Raw genomic sequence first — 17,436 nt, 5'->3', positions numbered from 1 at the left:
TTCTTGCTGCCGAGTTTGTTTTGTCGTTTTTTCAGTGGTGCTAGGATGTTGGCGCTGTTGGATAGCCATAGGGTGAGGTTGGAGGCGGCTTGATCGGGATTTGAGGAGTGGGCTGGGAGGTTAAGAAGAAGCGATGAGGAGATCTGGTCGATGGTGATTTTGTTCCAGTTTCTTTGCAGAGTTGGTTGGGGGTGGTTGTTGGGTTTGGGCTTGTTGTAGGTAAAGTGAACGCAGCTGTGGTCAGTCCAAAGGAGATTCGTGGTGTGGCTGAAGGAGACATGATTGCTGGAGGTGAAGATAGGGTCGAGTGTATTACCTGCGATGTGGGTGGGGGAAGTGACAAGTTGTTTAAGTCCGAGGTTGGCGAGGTTGTCCAAAAGGGTGGTGGAGTTGCGGTCGATGTGTTTTTCAAGGTGAAAGTTGAGGTCTCCCAGAAGGATGTAATCTTTGGAGGGGAGCGCGTGTGGAGTGATGAAGTCCGTGATGTCCTCACTAAATTGAGCGCAGGGTCCTGGAGGTCTGTAAAGGAGGGTGCCTCTGAGTGTGGTCTTGGGGTCGATGTGGATCTGGAAGTGGAGGTGTTCGGAGTTGGCGAGATTGACGTCTGAGCTGGTTGAGATGCGGATTGATTTCTTATGGACGATAGCGATTCCTCCTCCCGTGTGGCCGGTACGGTCCTTGCGTATGATCTTATAATCTTCGGGGATGGCAATGGTGATGTCTGGGGCAGAAGAGGCGTTCATCCTTGTTTCTGTTAGGAAGGCGATGTCCGGAGAGATGGTGTCTAGTAGGTTCCATAGGTCAATGGCGTGCCTGTGGACCGAACAGGTGTTGAGCAAGATGCATTGTAGGTTGTTGGGGTCGGATATCTGTGGTGTGATCGTAGCGGAGTTGTAGACGGAGCCGTAGAATTTGCAGGAGTAGCATGAGAAAGGTCCGTGGGTTTGTCCAGGAGCAGCTTGGATGCAGTTGGGGGAGCGGCCGGCGTTAAGGGCTAGGAGGGTGGTGGCATCGTAAGTGATGCGGGAGGGGTGGGGGGTGCAAAGGCCAGGGGGTCTGGCGCTGGGCGCGGTCCAGGCGCGGACGGGTGTAGACGGGCTTACCTTTGGCGCACCTTCGGCGCGACTGGGGCGCGATCGCTGCGCGTAAACGCTGCGCGCGGGAGCAACTGTCATATAAGGAAAGTGGAGGGGGAGGGGCGAGGGCGGCTCAGCTGGGAGGCGGGGCGGGCTACAGAGGACGACAACAACAAGCAAAATGGAGGCGGAGGGGTGAGCAGAGCAGAGCGCTTGGGGGAAAACGCGCAATCAGCGTGAAAGTAACACAGGCAATTTAAAAGTGCATACAATCAAAGCGGCAACCAAGGCAGACAGTAGGCAATATATATGAGGCAGTTTAGATAGCAAAGCGCTGCAGAACGATACCAAGCAAGGGAGCGACCACTCAGCCCAAAAGCGAAGAGCGAGTCACAGCGTTTCCAGGTCAGGGAGCGCTGTTTGTAGTCTGTGGGAGGGCGGCTCAGCTGGGAGGCGGGGCGGGCTACAGAGGACAACAACAACAAGCAAAATGGAGGCGGAGGAGTGAGCAGAGCAGAGCGCTTGGGGAAAAACGCGCAATCAGCGTGAAAGTAACACAGGCAATTTAAAAGTGCATACAATCAAAGCGGCAACCAAGGCAGACAGTAGGCAATATATATGAGGCTGTTTAGATAGCAAAGCGCTGCAGAACGATACCAAGCAGGGGAGCGACCACTCAGCCCAAAAGCGAAGAGCGAGTCAGTCAGCAAAAAGTTGGGGGTTGCCCAGGGCACAAGATGACTTTGCAACACCAACCAAATTGAAAAACTAAACATATATTTTGGTTTCCTTTGATGCTAAAAAAACTTTAGATTAGGTGGATTGGCTGTTCATAATTGATGTCTGATGTAAAGTGGGGTTGGGCCCTAAGCCCACGAGCAAGGTCTTGGACAATAATTTGACAAAAATATCAAAAACTGTGCTTGATGGAACGGATTTGAAACCAACAGCTCTTCAGAGGGGCACCAGAAAAGGATGTCCCTTCTCTGCGTTACTTTTGCCATGATCATGGAATCACTGGCGTTCCACATTACGTAGGAAAAAGGAATGAAGGGAAGTCATTTGGTTCTGACCTTCAATTTATTAGGCACTTAGTTTGATCAGTCAAAAAGCATGTTTCAAAGTAAAGGGCATACATGTGAACTACTGAATTTGACAGTGACACAGGCAATGGTCAAGAGGTTGATAGCTCTGGATCTGAACAGATGGGTAGGCAAAGCAATAAAACACTTGGGGGTTTACATCACTCCAAAAGTATCTAAAACAGCGTTTCTCAAACTGTGGGTTGACAGAAGATGTGTGCGGTGTCACAAAAGAGCAATAAATAAAGATGTATATACGTTTTGTATTTATCTTGTCACTATTTTCCTGGTGCCCTGCTGTAATAGTGGCGCAGCCTAAGAACCCCTGGTGAGGCCAGACCCCCCCCATCCTGGGCGCTGCGGGGAGTGGAGGTGGCAGAGAGCTTGTACCCCCACCTAGGAAAACGCCAGCGGGGACCCTGGGGACGATTAACTGTGCATCAAGATGACTCTATATTCAAGGCCACTGACTGCCGTGCACCGGGCCCAAGAGGCTGCGACCGCCAGGGAGACACCCACCGGGATAGACAATTGGCTGCCCATCTGATATCCCACATAGGCCTTCGGTCCGCTGATCCACTCCAACACCATCATACCTATTACCGGCTCTCCGGGACTCGCATAGGGCGTGTGGCCACTGCTGCTGCAGTGCAGAGCAGGGAAACTCCGCCACCTCTCCCCGGTGAGGATACACATCGCCATCCACTGCAGAAGAAAGCATATCGCGAGGGCCCTGCTCCCCCTTCTATTGTCTCATCGTGCGTCGGACCTCTGGCCCCCACCGCAATTCACTGAGTGCACTTATCTGAGGTGAGTGACGGACCCCTCGGGCCCCGGCTGAGTCGCAGGCCCTCCCGCCTAGCAGCCATGGCGAAACCAGATGGTTAACAGCCGAAACTTAACTTCGACACTCGAAAGACTCTCCGCTCCCAGACGGAGCCTGATGACGATCAAGCTGATGCTCCTACTACATCTACCACAGACCTCAAGGAACTAATGCTGGTAATGCAGTCGAGCCTGATGTCTATAGAATCTAAGAAGATGGATTCTATGTCTACCAGAATGGATGGCCTGACCCACAGAGTCGAGAAGCATGACGGCCGATTAACCGAGGCAGAGAGACAGATATCTGACCTGGAGGACACATCAAGTGCTACCACTAGCCACATGCCCGAGATGGACAGAGTTCTAAAAGTGATTACTGCTAAAAGCGAGGAATTGGAATCACGTTCAAGAAGGAACAACCTTCGCATCCTAGGTGTACCGGAGTCGACAGCCACCGGTAAAATGTAGAACTACGTGGAGAACGCCTGCTCATACCGCTGTTTGGCAGAGAGGAATTTTCATCATCCTTGTTGTGGAGAGAGCGCAGCGTTCGCTGGCAAGCCGACCTGCTCCTGGGACCCCTACACGGCCCTACGACTCTCCCACGAGAAAGGACACCTTAAATACGAAGGAATGGAGATATCAATCTACCCTGATTTTACCATAGCTGTCCAAGAGCAGAGACGCAAATTCCTCCAAGTCAAGAAAAAACTGCAACACTTAATATGCCATATGCTATGCTTTTCTCGGCCCACCTCAAAGTAACACACCAAGGCAAACAATACTTTTTTACTAATCCGCAACATGCCCAGGACTTTATCAAGACCCTACCTAAACAGCCTGGTGGCCAGGAGCCCCCTGAGCGCCGGTTGGGAGATAATGGAGGCGCCTCTGAAATGGAGTAGCACCTTCCAAAGCAGACACTGACACTAATGAAAACGATATCACACCCCTGCAGCGATTCTCAGGAACTCCCACGACTACTGCGGACTGTGACTAGAGCTATATGGCCCCCACTCACATAACAAGAACTTAACAGGCAACGGAGTCCATATCACGCAATCTACAGAAAAGCTCCAGACATCCTGCATCTTGGCTATGACCATAGCAAGCGATAACACGCTCCCAGATATATACCATTCCCACCGCCCTATATTGCAACCGCATTAACCCCTCACGGCGCATGGTAATGCACATAGCTTAAATAGAGAACCTACATTTCGGATCCAGCACTTGCTGCCCTGTGGTGGGCCCTGCTTGCCTGCACTGAAACACATGCTCCACTTCACTCCATTGGAAGATACCAAAATGGACTAGGAACTGCACCAGACAATACGCCAAAAAACTTTATGCAACCCACCAACAAACTCCAGTAGATTTCACTTGATTCTTTGAAGACACTGCTATAGCTTGGCTGGGAAACGGCCAAAGAGAATTCTTTCTTGCGCATCATGAAGATGAGGAGATTATCTCCGCTATTATGCAGCTTCAATGCCATGAATATTAACCACTTGGGTTGAATACACTCTTATGACATTATATAACGCTTGAATATTTAAGGGATGCTAATTGTGTTATCTATAGAACGTATGAAATGGAAAGTGATGATGGATAATAATGGTTATAGCTGTGTCAGTTCATTGGACCTGCATTGAGAAAAGTGTGTTAACGTTTCCAGTTTATCAGAAGTATGATTGCTGGTATGAGTAGCTGGAAGGCTATTTGTTAAACAGCTACTATTAGGGGAATATATTTAAATGTATTGTTTCTTGTCTGTTCTTTGTCAGCACCCATTAATTCATTTTTAAATAGGTGTGCATTATTTTGCAATCAGCAGGTATGAAATGATATTGATAAACAGTTGGGGACTATGTGTTCAATTAATTGTTCAAAACACAAATATAAACTCTTGGGTCCAAAGAGCATTATTAGCCTAACTGGAAAACACACCCACTTAGGAGAATTCCTTTTATAGGATGGTTTCCCTCACCCACCAATGGTGCCATGCTTCATCATTGAGGAACCTCCTCGCATTGTGATGCCTAGTCACGATACGGGATACAACCCCTCAATGAGAGGGAGGAGCTCAGGGATGTTTTTCGTACTAAAAGAGGTATATACTAAATACCCAATTGTGGAGCTTGGGGTGATGAGGACAGCAGAGCAAGTGAAGAGAGTGATTAAAACTACCTACAGGGTTTACTGCAACAATGTTATTAGAGCGAACCTGGGCTAGAATTAGTGGCACTGAGGGACTAATTAAATCTGCTAATTTGTCAAAGAGGTCGCCATGTTTTAGCCAATGACCCAAATGGTGTTGGGGCTTTCTTTAGGGCCTAGAAGTGCTCCTGCTCACAAGTGCTCAAAACAAAATAGCAAAAAAACGTAATAATATATACGAAACCATCCAGTGATTCAATGGAACATCCAAAGGTGAAGGACTTACTGTTGGTATCCACTGTTGTCAGGTGACACTCCTCAGCAATCCTTGGAATTGAGCTCAAGTGGGGAGGGATCTCTATCCTTTTACCAAAACGCTGAGCTCATATCTGTGTTTTGATATATGAAGTAGGGGAGTCAACCATTGCAGGTCTTTAAACCCACTCCAGTCCTTCCTTGTGAAACTTACAAATGTATTGTTCCTATAATGGGATTATTAAACATGAATTGTAATATAGTGTTCTGCAATGTACTGTGACACACAGCATATGTATATAATAAATACAATACACAAATATTATCAACTTCCAAACTGTATAATGCCTACTTTACAATTTTAATGACGTGGTTATTCTGACTGTCATCTGTTTCTATTGTTTGTGGTTATAAAATGCACTTGTATCCATTGGTGAAAACCTGTGAACAAGGGTGCAATGCATCCAAAATGCATTGGGTTTTTGCAGGAATAAATCATTCTGCATGCGCAGTTATGGAGTGTGTGTGTGCTTCTGCTGATGGGATGCTTTTTCAGCACACCTATGGGGGCTCCACACACACCCCAAACACCATCAGCAGCATAAGGGCTGTAAGGGCACTAGTGTGAGGACTGCTTACATGATATACAGATTATATATATATATATATATATATATATATATATATATATATATATATATATATATATATATATATTGTATCCCCAATTGCTCTGCAGCAGAAAAGCACTCGACAGCAGTTGGGTGTCAAACCTTCATTTATTTGCATTACGAAGTGAAAATTGCATCCGTCAATGTACTTGTTTGCCTGCCGACGCGTTTCTGAGCTGTCTGCTCCTTCTTCTTGGGCAATGGCAAAGCGGTTGTGCGGCTTCCGTGAACTCATGCCTCAGCTGACCGGAAATTTCCGAAGTTGGAGAGGGCACAGTAGATTGAACCACTAACGAAAGTGACATTGCTCTGGGGCACACTGAAGTGCTTTTAATATCGCAGTGGCGTTGAAGTAAGCCACTGTGATCTTGTTAAATAATGACATTGCGGAACCCACTGTGGGCGTCTTAATTGCGGACTTAAACTACATGCCCCAGAACTCATTGCAAGGGATGACGGGCTACTAAGCTACATCACCTGAGACTACTAAAGACAGCTGAGGCATGAGTTCACGGAAGCCGCACAACCGCTTTGCCATTGCCCAAGAAGAAGGAGCAGACAGCTCAGAAACGCGTCGGCAGGCAAACAAGTACATTGACGGATGCAATTTTCACTTCGTAATGCAAATAAATGAAGGTTTGACACCCAACTGCTGTCGAGTGCTTTTCTGCTGCAGAGCAATTGGGGATACAATATATATATATATATATATATATATATATATATATATATATATATATATATATATATATATGATTTGTGCTGCTTTGCTGAATACGTGCCGGTGTGCTAGGCCGGTGTATACGCCACCTCCCACGGGGCCACCAGCGGTTTACACGGAGCAACGTTGGAGTTAATATATAACCAGCATAGTCAAATAAAAACAATCGTACACACAAATTGGCTATTGGTCCTAAGTGACCCAGTTATTGGTCCAGACCTACCAACCAGACTATCAATTACACACAGGCGAGGGCCATCTATGAGAGACCAGCTGGTATACATCAAGCCTGAAACCATTGATTCAACCAACTGGCTTAAAACAGGAAAGGGTTTCTATCGCTGTAAGACATGCAAATCATGCCAGCATGGCACAAATAAGACTGAGTATACAGCTCCCTTTAGCGATATGAAACATACCATCAATAAATTGTTAATGTGTATATATACTCACCTGCCCATGTAATTTATTGTACGTAGGAAGTACTAAACTGGTGGCACATAAACATATACTGCAACATCAATAACAAAGACCTTACATTTTATGTAATTGACACTACACCCCCAAGTAGAAGAGTGGGTGATAGGGAGAGTGCATTTAGACTACTGGAGACACGGTATATCTTAGAGCTCAATACCAAACAACCGAATGGCCTCAACATTTCAGAGGATTTGTATATTTGCCTTTAAACTGAATTACCCTACAAAAGCCATTCTATGTCATTCTATGTTACTGAGAATTTCAATAACCATTGAAGAGACTATTCGTACGATGATATTTCCACTCTACATTAAATGTTGACATAATATGATATATGCTCCGAACTATAAGATTAGAAGTGATTAAATGTGTTGGGGTCAAGGAAGGTGTCTTAACCCCGGTTAAAGATCGAAACACGGACGGGGAAAATATAGTTCAGGTGGTTTGATGGCATAAGAAATATATAACTATGGTTTTACAAAATGTTTTTTATATATTTATGAATTTTATCATATTTAAATATTTATTGACTATGTATTTATACACGATACTTATTTATGTATTTATATGATTGCATATTTGCACAATTTATAAGTTAAAACCAATAACCAACATAATACATCTGCCCATCTTATATCGCAAAATGGGATGGTGACCGGGTATTTTACCAAAATCAAGCCACAAATTTCAAAATGCCCAGACCTATGGACTTTAAACTTTAACTACAAAGTTAGCCGGGGGTCAACAAACACTACACCATTACTGCACAAACAACCAAACAAGCAGTACATTTAAACAAGGACAGCCAACATTATGCAACATACATTTATATAATCTGACTCACTATCTATGCACTGACACTTTACATTTTATTTGTGACTCACTTTGAACACCACACACACCAATAGCGGTATTATGTGCCATAGTGGATAAATATACAACATGTAAATGCCGTAATGAATTCAGCAATCACGAAATGTTATACCTATTTGTATATGCTGTATTTAACAAACACATTTTTTTAACTGTGATTCTGATAAAGTGTAAGCAGTTATAGTGAAAAGTAAATACATGTTTGCGGCTTCAGGAGGCATTCAAAAGAATTGGATAGTTTTTTCCACTATGTCTATCGTTGGAAACTTGCACGTGAGCAACAATTAGTAAGCAATTGCACTTTAAAAACAAATAAAGTCTGTCTAACCGTGTCATGTGATCAAGACTTACCCCGAGCCGAAACGCGTCAGGATCGAGCAGGCGAATAAAACTTTTCTTTTTTGGCACAATCCAAGTGGTCCGTTTCCGTCTAAGTATGTATATATATTTATCCCAGGGGCGGCGCCCCGCTAAGTGCAAAAAAAAACTGTAAATAATGCAACGTTAAAACTGTTACATTATAATCATTTTCTTTTTGGAACCAGCCAGGTTGGGGCGGGCCTGGGCTTGCCTGGTAGAAGGAGGAGTGGTTCCTGCTGCACTTAAAACAGATATATAAATACACTTATATATACCTAAATGATTCTGACTAAAGCTGCTCTGCTGCACTTTAATTCCACAGAGGCAACATGCTTAGGCATAGAGTTAAAATCCCTGCAAGTACAATTCAGCATTCCATAATTTAAAGTATGTCCTCTCCCCACTAAACAAGATTCATGCTACACAATCTGCTTCACCTTTTAAGCAATAACAAACTTACATATCTGCAGCACGACCCTCTCTCTACAATCTCTCAGTGATTTATCTGTGATATTTCCATACCACGGGAGGAGATCAGCACATAAAAAGATACGTCATGTTTATCTTTTTAGGTGCGTAGTTTTCTGGCCATACTGCAGAGACTCAGCAGTCGTAAACTAACTCTTAAAGTGTCGTTTTTTAATTCCAAAACAAACATACACTTATACAAAAGTTCAAGTTTACCTTTGTGACTCAGGCCCTTGTAGTCCCATCCACCCAGTTGAAAAGCTATTTCTTGAATGTGTCTATTTATAGTGCAATCTTCTCTCCTTTGCACAGCAGCATTTGGCCATTTTCTTGAAGATTCCTAGAAGCCACCTGCTTACACACTTGCCCTGCTCTTTGTATATCTATGAACTGGCTTATTTAAGTGAAATTTTAGAAGGCTCTAACCGATTCATTATTTTGTGGCTTTTTATGAACTGAAGAAATCTTGATACATAGCAGTAAATTAACCCTATTGTGTGACATCCATGTCCAGAGAGCAAGCATAAACCACTCTGGAAATGGATGTAACGTCCAACCACCCACCCTTTCCGGGAAGAGCTGATGCTCCCTCCACGGTGCCCTTCCCTAAAGGCTTTGACTCCTACATTTGACACCCCTTGCACTCTCTCTGCGATAGGACCACAGACACGATCTACACAATGACCCCTTGTAAAATCCCAATTTTTTCTACTTTTTAGGATGTCAAGTCAAGTCAAGAGTTCTTTATTCGGTGATTAAAAAACACCTTAAAAGCACATATATACAGCTAATTAAAATAAAATTAAAATCATTATCAGAACCCTGCTTGTAATAAAAATTGTTTTTAAAAGAAGGTAACAATAGAAATTCATTGGAATCATTGGAATCAATCCTCCCCTCTAGTTACCCTCAATCGCACCGCCACTTTGATAAAATTCATGATACAACATAGTGTCAGGGGGTCAATCGCTTGTTGCAAAAAAAGTAAAGCAGCTTTGGCATGTGTCAGTTTAGCTTGTTTTAAAATTCCTACCAAGAATCTACGCCTAGGCATTGAATAAAAGGAACGCAGTAGTACAAAATGAAGGGAGTCCTGCGGAGATCTATTGTCGCAGCCGTAGACTCCCTTCTGCTCAATTGGAGATATAAAACCTGGTGAAAATGCCAATAAATATGGTAATAAATTGAGCCTAAAACGGGACATTAAAAACCTATCCTGGGCGATATACATGAGATATAGGTATGGTTCCATTCGCTCAGTACTTTTAACAAGACTATGGGCACTCACAGTACATTTGGACCCTTCAACCTCAGCTCTACGTGTTATTCTCTGTGCCAAAAAAGCTCTCTTTATAATCACTTTATCCTGGGATACAATTACTGCAGGGTTAGTAAAGAGATTCTTGTAACCAAGGCTTTCCAAAATAGCCTTTACGTAATTGAGCCATGGTATACTCATGCTTTTGTCTCTTCCTAGGCAATCACTTAGGATTTGCCTACTTAGAGACGTCTCAGGGTTTGTCAGATTTTTAGCCAGGCCAAGATGGGTCTAAGCTTCACCAAGTCTTCGAGGTATGGCCTCTCTAATTCTCTATGTGCTATAACAGCTGGGGTGCTCTGTGGAATTTTCAGGATTGATCGTAGGTATTTGTTTTCCTCCTGCTGTAATTGGTTGATATTCACAAAGCCCCATACTTCTGCCCCGTACGTAGCTTTGGAACAACACATAGAGCCATAGAGGTTCATTACTTGTTCGGGACACCATCTGCCAACCCTCCGCCCTTAACTCGCAATAGCACCATTAGTGGCAATCATTTTGCAGCAATGTTCCTCCACCAGAGGGTTAAATTTTAAAGCCCCATCAAATAGTAAGCCTAAGTACGAGAAGGATTTAACCCTTTCTAGTGTGTGGCTTCCTATCCTATAAGTGGATTTGGTGCTAGGTTTGTTGCCTGCCAACAATACATATGATTTGCCCAGGTTGACGGACAGGTCTAAAGATTCCATGAATTTAACAAATCCGTCTATTAAAATCTGTAGACTCTTTTGGGTGCGCGCGAGCAGGACCGCGTCATCCACGTACAGAAGTACCGGCATGCAGCGTGACCCTACTCTTGGGCAATCTGTCTTTAAATTAATAAAAAACTGCTCTAAATTAATGATGTAGAGTGAGAACAAGAAAGGGGCAAGGATACAGCCTTGCCGTACCCCACTCATACATGAGAAAGATTCTGTCAACCCCCCCTCCATGTTGTACCGTACCTTGGCAGAAGTGTCCCTGTGCAACTCCCTTAAGATGTTAATCAAGCCAAGATCAATCCCCATGTGAGTCATCAGAGCCCAGAGCTTATCCCTATTCACATGGTCGAAGGCAGCTGCCAAATCCACGAACCCCAAGTAGATGGCTTCATTACTGGCTTTGGTGTATTTAGCAGTCAGCATGTAGAGGTTCAGGCATTGGTCGCTTGTAGATCTCCCTATCCTAAAACCATACTGGGTGTCTGAGATAATGTTGCTTTCCTCGGTCCACTCAGTAAGACGGTTAAGGATTCCGCGGCCCAATAGCTTAGCAGACACGTCTGCAGTGAAATCGGTCGATAGTACTGGGGATTGTCTCTATTACCCTTTTTAAAAATAGGGGCAATTATGGCCGTAGACCACGAGCGGGGCCAACCAGAGCCGATAGCCGCATTTATTACTCTTGTCATTATTGGGGCACACAAACCCACACAGCTCAGGAACAGGTCAGGCGGAATCCCATCTGGGCCTGGGGCTTTATTTTTTGTCAGACCCTCAATTCCCACAGTGATTTTGTTGAGGATAAAAGTTGCTATCTGACCCTGCTGCACAATCCCCTCCTCCTCTGCGACCGTTCCTACTCCGTGGTTATACAGCCCCTTAAAATGTGTGACCCACTGTTCCGGCAAAATATTTGTCCCGATCTCGGGGGCATTACCATCCTGAAAGCATGGTCTATTGACAATTCTCCAGAATTCAGTGATGTCCCTTTTTTCTGCTGCCTCTCTTAGGTCTGCCCATGCTTCCCCCTGTAGGGCTAATTTCCTCCTCTTAGTCTCCTTGTTATATATTTGTCTACACAGCGCTATTTTTTGTGTGTCCCTAGGCTTAATTTTGATGCTACATTTAAGCTCCCTTAGGGCACGGGAACAATCCTTATCAAACCATCTAGGCTAATTATTTTTCCTCATCGGCACACTTGTTTTTAACAGCACCTCTACCAGACTAGTAATCTGCCCAAATGCGTGGAGTAACGGAAGCCCTTCTACTGTAGTATCTAGGCATTCCTCAATGGGAATTTTCCCAATGTCCATTAGGGTTTAATAGAAAGTTTCCTCGTCTATTTTGAATCACCTCAACCGTCTACCCTGGTCCGTTACCTTCTCGAGAATGGCACCAGGCTGTCCCATCCAGGGCCGAGCCAGGTAGAGGAGTTCTAATACCAGGGGAATGTGGTCACTAAATGGGCTCCACTCAATCCCTACAGTGATAATACGTTTTTTTAAGACTCTAGATACTAAGATATAATCGATGAATGAAGAGCACCCTCTTCCCTTAAAGGTCGGAGGGAGGGTATCGTCCCTCTCCAGATCCATCATGTTAATAGTATGCTCCAGGTCATGGGTGTGCAAAAGTTTACTGAGGGCCAAACCTTCTTGTGTATGGTCAAAATGAGAACCATTCTCCACAGGGCAATGTGACCATTCAGCATCAATGGGAAACAGAGAGGGCATAGATGCCAATTAAAGTCGCCCATGACAAGGATAGTTGGGGCAAAACCCCTCTTCATAGCTACGGTTTCTTGACTCAGTCTATAATCCAGTTCCCGTGGGAGTGTATTATTTTCTCCACTAGCCCCTTTATTATAAACATTAAACATGGTCAGCCTTAACCCTTTGCCCCCAAACCGCAAAGCCTGTAGATCATTAGAGCACCATTCCGTATTAGGCCATGTGCCCTGGAGGTTTAAATCTATGTATATAGACAATCCTCCCATGGCTCTGCCTGATCGTGATTTCTGAGCGGGAACGAAAAAACATTTATAATCTGGAATGTGGAAAAAGCTATTATCGACCACCCATGTCTCCTGGAGGCTGATTAACTGATATCGGCTAATTTATTGACGCCTCTCACAGTTGTTAAATTTACGTGCCAAACCAGCTATATTCCAGGAGATAACTCTTACTCCTTCCACGGTTTCCCCTGTTTCACAGGTGACAGAGTTTACATTGGGAGTTCCTGCAGACCTTAAATCCATCCCTCTGCCCCCTGTTTGATCATTACCGTTGGCCCTTGACTCCCTTGTGTCTGGACCTCTTCCCCCTATAGATGTGATTAAATGTACTGGAGGCTTGACTGAATTCTCTCCCAGGGTTTAGATTGTGTATCTATATCCTTTAAGGACCAAGGGACCTCGATAACAGCATTAGCCAAAGGAACTGTCCCTGCCTTTTGTAGGTCATTATAATTAAGGTTTCGATTTCCCTCATCACTTGTTTTCAGTAGATCTACAGGGGACATAGAACTAGTTAGTCAGTCGTTCTCATCTAGCATCGCCAAAGGGCTGAACCTATTTCTCCAGCTTGCTAGTCCTGGATTATTCAGCCTTGGCCCACCTGGAGGGTAACCTAGGGTCCCATGTGGGTTGAACCCATCCATGAATCTCCCCGTTTGGTTGGAAGCATCTAAGGGAGCAGAGTATCTGGGATAAAAGTATCCTAGTGGCAGGGGTTTAATGCAGCTAGCATAATTGCTCATCCCGCCTGTTGTAATATGATCCACTACTCTCTTGTCCCTAAAGTTAACAATAATGTAGTTGCCTGCAATATCTTTACGTCTGGTGCCCAACCAGTTGACCCTTCGGACATGTAGTATTTCCCCATTTTCATTCCCTCTCAAACGTTTATTTTGGTTCAACCAGTGTATAGTCTTATTTCTTAATTCCTGGTGCGTCTCATTCTGCTCACCCTTCAGTTCGGGTGCCCCTGCCAGAACTACTATGTAGGGGCAAGCATCCGGTGGAAGATTGATAGTGGGCAATGCATTGGTAGTTACTTTGGTGGACACATGGTCTGACTGGTTTTATGTTTGTTCCCTGGGGGTTACAAACTGGTTTGTTACTTATGCAGATAAGGGTTGTTCCAATAAGTCCTGGGTTGGCTGTGGTACCCGCTCACCTGAGGTCATGGCTCTATCCTGCTGTACTTGGTGGCCTAATGATTTGGGGATCTGCGACCCTATGGTTTGCCCACCATTCGGCCCATTTGGCTGCAAGACCGTCTGGTGTCCCTGTGCAACCTCAGGGATGGTTATAGGGTTGTTTGCGGTCTCTATTGTTCCCAGTGTTTTACCTCAATTTTTTACCTCACTCAGGATTTTATCTAGCCTACTAGCCCGAGGCTTTACTTGATTTGCTATAAATAATTCCAAGTGAGCTTGCATATCCATCACTATTTGCGCCATCCATGTTGGCGGGACCGATGCCTGGGAAACATTTTCTGCCCTCTCCTCCCCTAGTGTGCCTTGTGTTCTCCTTTGAGTATTACTAGCTCTGCTTTTCTTCTCTCTTGTTTTTTTTGAACAGGCTCATTGTTTCCTATTTGTTAGTGGTGGGTTACTAAGGTCCGATACCCCCTTATCAGCCTCGCTATCAGGCTGAGCACAGGGAAGATCACATTTCAAAATCTCTATTGAGCGAGGCGGAGAAATAACCATAACCTCTTTTACTGGCCCTTGTGTTGGCACCGGTGGCTCCATTAGTGGTGTTGAGGACAGCCGCCTCTCGGTGCGCTCGATTTCACTTGCTACTGCCCCCATCGCTTTTTGTAACATACGGTCAATTGCCGTTGGCTGTGAAAGGGGAGATGTAAATGTACTATTATCTAAAGAATGCACCTGTTGCAAAAAGGGTGAGTTTGTCTTCGCTTTAGTTGAGCAAGTTTTGATCTTACTAGCCATGCTGCCTGCACACTGGGTGGACTTTAAGAGTATTGTCACAATTTCAATTCCACCTTTAACCCCTAGGTCCAACTACCCACGCCTAATGACCGTGCTGTTTTACACACACAAATAAGCTTACGTTTTTTGAGTCCCAATGTCACAAGTCACACTTCCGGATCAATCCGCTCTATTACTGCCTCGATATCCAAATGTATCCCCCTGTTTGGCTGGCTCGACACAGAGGGGTGGCCCGGCCTGGCCTCCTCCGGCCCCGGACTTTCACAGACGGTCCCGCCCTTGTCCCGGGCTTCTCCCGGCTGCGCCCGCACGCGTCCCGCGACACTAGAGGAGCAGCTCTCTCTTAGGCGCCTCCGGGCACGGAAGTGGGTGGTGGCAGGCGTCATCAATCAGGCAGGGAATGCTGGGAGATGTAGTTCCTCCTTCTCCCCTCTCAGCGGCCGCAGGAACCAACAGCGGCAGCGGGGGAGAACAACGATGTTTGCGAGACCACCGAGCAGGAGCCTCGGTAAGGGGTGATTGCTATGGCCCCCAGGTGTCCAAAAGCCCCCGCTCCACAGCAGGAGCAGCTCTCTCTTAGGCGCCTCCGGGTGCGGAAGTGGGTGGTGGCAAGAGTCCTCAATCAGGCAGGGAACGCTGGGAGATGTAGTTCCTCCTCTCCCCTCTCAGCGGCCGCGGGAACCAACAGCGGCATCGGGGGAGAACAACGATGTTGCCGAGACCACTGAGCAGCAGCCTCGGTAAGTGGTGATTGCTATGGCCCCCAGGCGTCCAAAAGCCCCCGCTCCACCGCAGGAGCAGCTCTCTCTTAGGGGCCTCCGGGCGCGGAAGTGGGTGGTGGCAGGCGTCCTCAATCAGGCAGGGAACGCTGGGAGATGTAGTTCCTCCTTCTCCCCTCTCAGCGGCCGTGGGAACCAACAGCGGCAGCGGGGGAGAACAACGATGTTGGCGAGACCACCGAGCAGCAGCCTCGGTAAGTGGTGATTGCTATGGCCCCCAGGCGTCAAAAAGCCCCCGCTCCACCGCAGGAGCAGCTCTCTCTTAGGCGCCTCCGGGTGCGGAAGTGGGTGGTGGCAAGAGTCCTCAATCAGGCAGGGAACGCTGGGAGATGTAGTTCCTCCTCTCCCCTCTCAGCGGCCGCGGGAACCAACAGCGGCATCGGGGGAGAACAACGATGTTGCCGAGACCACTGAGCAGCAGCCTCGGTAAGTGGTGATTGCTATGGCCCCCAGGCGTCCAAAAGCCCCCGCTCCACCGCAGGAGCAGCTCTCTCTTAGGGGCCTCCGGGCGCGGAAGTGGGTGGTGGCAGGCGTCCTCAATCAGGCAGGGAACGCTGGGAGATGTAGTTCCTCCTTCTCCCCTCTCAGCGGCCGTGGGAACCAACAGCGGCAGCGGGGGAGAACAACGATGTTGGCGAGACCACCGAGCAGCAGCCTCGGTAAGTGGTGATTGCTATGGCCCCCAGGCGTCAAAAAGCCCCCGCTCCACCGCAGGAGCAGCTCTCTCTTAGGCGCCTCCGGGCACGGAAGTGGGTGGTGGCAGGCGTCCTCAATCAGGCAGGGAACGCTGGGAGATGTAGTTCCTCATTCTCCCCTCTCAGCGGCCGCAGGAACCAACAGCGGCAGTGGGGGAGAACAACGATGTTGCTGAGACCACCGAGCAGCAGCCTCGGTAAGTGGTGATTGCTATGGCCCCCAGGCGTCCAAAAGCCCCCGCTCCACCGCAGGAGCAGCTCTCTCTTAGGCGCCTCTGGGCGCGGAAGTAGGTGGTGGCAGGCGTCCTCAATCAGGCAGGGAACGCTGGGAGATGTAGTTCCTCCTTCTCCCCTCTCAGCGGCCGCGGGAACCAACAGCGACAGCGTGGGAGAACAACGATGTTGGCGAGACCACCGAGCAGCAGCCTCGGTAAGAGGTGATTGCTATGGCCCCCAGGCGTCCAAAAGTATAGATTGGTTGATCCAAGGCTTTCAAACCTATTTCCACTACAAACACCAAGTAGGTAGTAATAACAAAAAATAGGTAAAATCAGGTAGCACTTAGAAAAATGCTAACACTGCAGTAAAAAGATGTTTTTTTTATAATGTAGATGGGAAGAGGAGGCTCTTAGCACAATAAATCTTTTGTTCACACCATTTTAAAAAAATAGCCATACACACGCAGATACAGACACACACAGCACTTTTTTAAATTTTCTAAAAAGAGAACCCAATCTTTCTCCGGTTTTGGATTCTTTTCTCTGTTCCCACCAGGGAAGCACACACATTCTGGGTACCAATAGAATCTCTAATATGGAAAACAAGCATTTGGAAAGCTAATAGGTCATGTCTTTGAGACCTATTGGCTTTGTCAGCAGTTTCTAGCCATGCTGTACAACATCATAGCTGCGTGGCAGCGTGGCTAAATAAGAAAAAAGCCTATGATAGAGGCGGCCATGTCATTTTGTTTGGTGTGCAAACTAAGCATGACCCCACCATTTTTTACCTTATCATT

At 46.3% G+C, this 17,436-nt stretch overlaps 1 protein-coding gene across 5 annotated transcripts in view; it reads right to left on the bottom strand.

Annotated features, from left to right (window-relative positions):
* The window catches only part of HYKK (hydroxylysine kinase), a 246,346-nt gene that overhangs the window by 155,158 nt on the left and 73,752 nt on the right, over window positions 1-17,436 (bottom strand). Inside the window, exon 3 of one of the 5 annotated variants that reach the window (XM_086959416.1) lies at window positions 5,430-5,625. The exons of the other annotated variants lie outside the window; for them this stretch is intronic. The gene's annotated coding sequence lies outside the window, so the exon portion shown is untranslated. The remainder of the gene's footprint in view (window positions 1-5,429; window positions 5,626-17,436) is intronic. 5 annotated transcript variants of the gene reach the window in all.

This window comes from Lissotriton vulgaris, chromosome 2_2 (assembly GCF_964263255.1).
Source record: "Lissotriton vulgaris chromosome 2_2, aLisVul1.2, whole genome shotgun sequence".
Taxonomy (NCBI): Eukaryota; Metazoa; Chordata; class Amphibia; order Caudata; family Salamandridae; genus Lissotriton; species Lissotriton vulgaris.
This window is presented reverse-complemented; position numbering and strand designations above follow the sequence as displayed.